Source organism: Pseudophryne corroboree, chromosome 1 (assembly GCF_028390025.1).
Source record: "Pseudophryne corroboree isolate aPseCor3 chromosome 1, aPseCor3.hap2, whole genome shotgun sequence".
NCBI classification, from domain to species: Eukaryota; Metazoa; Chordata; class Amphibia; order Anura; family Myobatrachidae; genus Pseudophryne; species Pseudophryne corroboree.
The window spans coordinates 787730981-787736105 of NC_086444.1; positions in this window are offsets into that span (position 1 = coordinate 787730981).

The following is a 5125-nucleotide window of genomic DNA, read 5'->3' on the forward strand; positions in this document are numbered from 1 at the left end:
CAGAGTTCCCAGGAGGGTAGTGAACATAGCCCAGGGTGGCTCCATTGTAGTCACAGGAGCTGCAGGCTGACTAGGAGGTGTATGACATTTAGTACACAGACCATCACACAATACGTCCCCCTCAGGTAAACCTCTGGAGCATACCTTGCAAATTACAGGAGCCTCCAGAGCTTTACTGCCCTTATTTTTAGACAATGTAATAAAGCAACAATCAGGCTAATAGTACTATGAAGCCAGACAAAGTACACAACCTGCGTAAAAGTACACAAACTTGTGAACTAAACACCCAGCTGTACGTGACTAACACAGTAAAATATCCGTATAACGATAAGTACTGTGTACACTATATTAGATGACCATAACGCACCTACTCCCTTCAGGTACAGAATATAGTGATAGATAATTTAGATGGGACACACATGAGAGTGAAACCATACAGCAAATACAGGCAAACGCAGTCACAGGCAATGCAGAGATTATTATGAGCACATTAAAACTGCACTGGACTAGTGTGCATATATAGAATATATAGTACGAGTATTCTGATATATACCTCCGGTCCAGGACCGCGCTGTGTTTTATTTATATATATTGTGACAAGAACACTGGGATAGTGTTTGAGGGCAGGTATATTTGTCCCAGGTTCTTGTCTTACATGTTTTAGAAAATGTTAACTTCTAGGAAAAATGCTTTTTGTTTTGTCTGAACCTTTTCAGTTTGCTGTAAAAGCTGGGTAAAGGCTCTGAGAGAGAGATAAGGCGAGTTCTAGACATTGGGCCCAGTTCGGGTCTTTGGCCTCACAGAGGGCTAATCAGGGTTTCAGCTGTGTAAGAGTGATATAGTGCTTCTAACCTGATTAGTATGGGCAGACTGCCTGGGAAGGCTGCAGGATCTGTGTGTGAGAGACACGCTTTCTGATGCAAGTAAGCTATACAGTATGTACTGAAGAACTCTGTGTTTTGTTTAGTGACAGTTAGGAACATCTTATGTTTAGTTAGTGCCGGACAGGCAAGGTATTTTTATTTTGGGGTTTGTTTTATTTTCTGTTTCAATAAAACTGGCCGGGGTCAGTTGTACCAGAAACTGGACTTGTGTTGTTCCTCAGCTGCTGCGTGCGGCCATATTCCCCAGGAAAAGGCACCTTGCACCCCTACAGTGTTACAACTTGGTGGAGAATGCGAGCAGGCCGTTCTGCGCATAAGTGAAAGCAGCAGCTTTGTGAGGCCTGCAGAAAACGGTGGTTTATGGAGATACAGCCCAGTGTGAAGTTACTGAGACTCACCCCTGAGGGTTTGATATATGTCCTGGGTGAAAGCAGCTACAAAGCCGCCTGAAAAATCTGTTGACATGGAGGATCTGCTTAAAGCCTTGCTGCAAGCTACAGCGGCTCAGCAGGAGGCCAACCGACAGCAGCAGGTGGCAATGGAGGAAAATTGGAGACTACAGCAGGAGGCCAACAGACAGCAGCAGGTGGCAATGGAGGAAAATATAAGACAGCAGCAGGTGGCAATGGAGGAAAATAAGAGACAACAGCAGGCCGTTGTTGATGAACTTTACAGGCAACAGCGTCAGGATAGAGAGGCCTTAGCAGAAGTGGTGCAGAGACTTGCAGCTCGGGTTGGAGATGTGGCCGTCAGTGCTCCAACCAGCTCTAGTTCTATACGAGCCAGTCACTTCCTGCAGAAAATGACAGAGGCTGATGATGTGGAGGCCTATCTGACCACGTTTGAAAGGACTGCCGAGCGTGAGAACTGGCCGAAAGCACAGTGGGCCAGTCTGCTGGCACCTTTCCTGTCAGGTGAGCCCCAAAAAGCTTACTTTGATTTAAGCCCTGCTGAGGCTCGGGACTATGATAAACTAAAGACTGAGATCCTGACCCGCCTGGGAGTCACGCTGTCAGTACGAGCACAACGGGTGCACCGTTGGCTGTACGCCATGGAGAAGCCTCCGCGCTCCCAGATGGACGACCTTATTCAGCTAACAAAAAAATGGCTACAGCCAGAGACATTACCTGGTCCCCAGATGGTGGAAAGAGTCGTCATGGACCGCTACTTGAGATCTTTGCCCATGGTCCTGCGCAAGTGGGTGAGCCATGGAAACCCGGGTACTGCTGACCAATTAGTGGACATGGTAGAGAGGTATTTGGCAGCAGAGGAACTACTGATGACCACCCAGCAACCCATAGATCCTCGACAGCACCCTTCAGTAAAGACTGGTAAGACTGTTCCGTGGGAAAACGTTGCTGGGCGGTTAAGAGAACGCAAGGCTGGAGAGACTGTAAACACTGGCCCTGGAAACAGGCCAATGGGGCTAGAACGGTCTATGCTGCCCAAATGGGTTGATAATCGTGTGGTTAAATGTTTTAGGTGTGGTATGCCAGGTCATGTTATTGCCAATTGCCCAGTCACGCAAGAACCCATGCAATGTGATGCTGCCTTTGAATGTCGCAGAATGTCTTTCTTTGCTAGGTTAGCCTGTACTGTGGTACCTTCACCTGAGCTGGAAAAACAAATGTGTGATGTGTTCTTAGAAGGTAACCGGGTAGAGGCCTTGCTAGATTCAGGAAGTTTAGTTACCCTCGTGAAAGCTGGGTTAGTGAACCCCTTAAAGGTCCAGCAAATACCTATTGGGGTAACTTGCATACATGGGGATACCCAACATTATGCCACTGCTGAGGTGAATATAGAAACTTGTTGTGGGTCAGCAATGGTTAAAGTGGGACTGGTCCCTACCTTGGTGCATGAGGCCATAATAGGGAGGGATTTTCCTCATTTTTGGAAACTGTGGGAATCACGGTTATCAACAGATGTGAGAAGTAAAAAGCCAGTTGATAATACCGGTGATTTTATGGATGTACGTGGGTCTTCGGAACTTTCTGGCCCTTTGCCTTTTGCTAGTTTGGCTGGGGAAGTGACAGATGGGGAGTCCAGTGAGGACCCTCTTGCCGGGAACAGAGACATAGAAGTTAGAACTGAAAGCGTGCCTGACCTGGAGGTAAAGAAGGATCTGTTTGCGTCTGAACAGTTAAAGGATCCTACCTTAATAAAGGCTAGAGAGAATGTTAAGATTGTTAATGGGGAACCTGTGGTACCAGGTGACAGGGTTACGTATCCCCACATGGCCATCTGTAATGAGCTCTTGTACCACATTGTCAAAAGGGGTGAGGATGTGGTGGAACAGCTGGTAGTTCCCCAGCCTTATCGGAGAACAGTACTAGATTTAGCTCATAGTCACGTTACCGCAGGACATTTAGGGGCAGAAAAAACCACTGAAAGAGTTTTACAAAGGTTCTTTTGGCCAGGGGTTTATAAAGAAGTGTCTGAATATTGTTCTTCCTGTCCTGAATGCCAGTATCATGCCCCTAGACCCCATTTCAGGAGCCCACTAGTTCCCATGCCTATTATAGAGGTCCCGTTTGACAGAATAGCCATGGATCTCGTGGGGCCCTTGTTAAAGTCTGCTCGGGGCCATCAGTATATCCTGGTAATTATGGACTATGCCACTCGATATCCTGAGGCTGTCCCTTTACGCACTATCACAACCAAGGCGATAGCTAGGGAGCTGGTGCAGGTATTTAGTAGAGTGGGAATACCAAAAGAAATTTTGACTGACCAAGGTACTCCATTTATGTCAAGGATCATGAAAGAGTTGTGCAAGTTATTTAAGGTCACTCACCTCAGGACGTCCATCTACCATCCCCAAACTGACTGGTTGGTGGAAAGGTTTAATAAAACATTAAAAAGTATGTTAAAAAAGGTTGTTGAGAGAGATGGGAAAAACTGGGATTGTTTGTTGCCCTACTTGTTAATGGCCATCAGAGAAGTTCCTCAGTCCTCTACGGGGTTTTCTCCATTTGATTTGTTGTATGGTAGACACCCCAGAGGGCTGTTGGATATTGCTAAAGAGACGTAGGAAGGGCAGCCCACTCCTTATAGAAGCGTTATTGAGCATGTAACACAAATGCAGGATAGGATTGCAGCCGTGGTACCTGTTGTCAGAGAGCACATGGAACAGGCCCAAAGTGCTCAACAGAGGGTCTATAACCGGAGTGCCAAGATACGGGAATTTGCTCCTGGAGATAGAGTTCTTGTTTTGGTACCCACTGTGGAAAGCAAATTCCTAGCTAAATGGCAGGGTCCATTTGAGATTAGGGAAAAAGTGAATGAGGTTAATTACAAAGTATACCAGCCGGGAAAGAGAAAACCCGAACAGATCTACCATGTTAACTTAATCAAACCCTGGAAAGATAGGTTGTCTCTGTCAGCGGAGCCTTGCCCTTCGGTGTCTTCACCCCGGTTGCTTCCCGCAGTGAAGGTGTCAGAGACATTATCAGCTGATCAGAACAATCAGGTTAAAGAATTTCTCATCCAAAATAGGGAGGTATTTTCAGAGCTGCCTGGCCGAACGACCATAATAAAACATGACATTGTCACAGAACCAGGGGTCAGGGTTCATTTAAAGCCATATAGGATTCCTGAAGCTCAGCGAGAAGCTATTTCTAAGGAAGTTAAAACCATGTTAGAACTTGGAGTCATAGAGGAGTCTAACAGTGAGTGGTCCAGTCCCATAGTGCTCATCCCGAAGCCCGACGGTAGCATACGCTTCTGTAATGACTTTCGTAAGTTAAATGAGGTGTCCAAGTTTGACGCATACCCCATGCCCCGTGTGGATGAGCTTGTAGAAAGGCTGGGAACAGCCAGGTTTCTCACCACATTGGACCTGACCAAAGGTTACTGGCAAATACCTTTATCTGATAGCGCCAAAGAAAAAACAGCCTTTTCGGTTCCGGAGGGGCTGTACCAGTATAAGATGTTACCCTTTGGGTTGCATGGGGCTCCAGCAACCTTTCAACGGGCGATGGATAAAATTTTGAGGCCCCATAGAAAATATGCAGCTGCCTATTTGGATGATGTGGTAATTCACAGTACAGACTGGGGGTCCCATTTGGTTAAAGTACAAGCAGTACTGGACTCAATCAGAGAGGCAGGGTTAACTGCTAACCCAAAGAAGTGCTGCCTCGCAATGGAGGAGGTCAAATACTTGGGCTTCACCATAGGCAGAGGTCTGATTAGGCCCCAATTGAATAAAGTTGATGCTATTCAAAACTGGCCTCGTCCAGTGAATA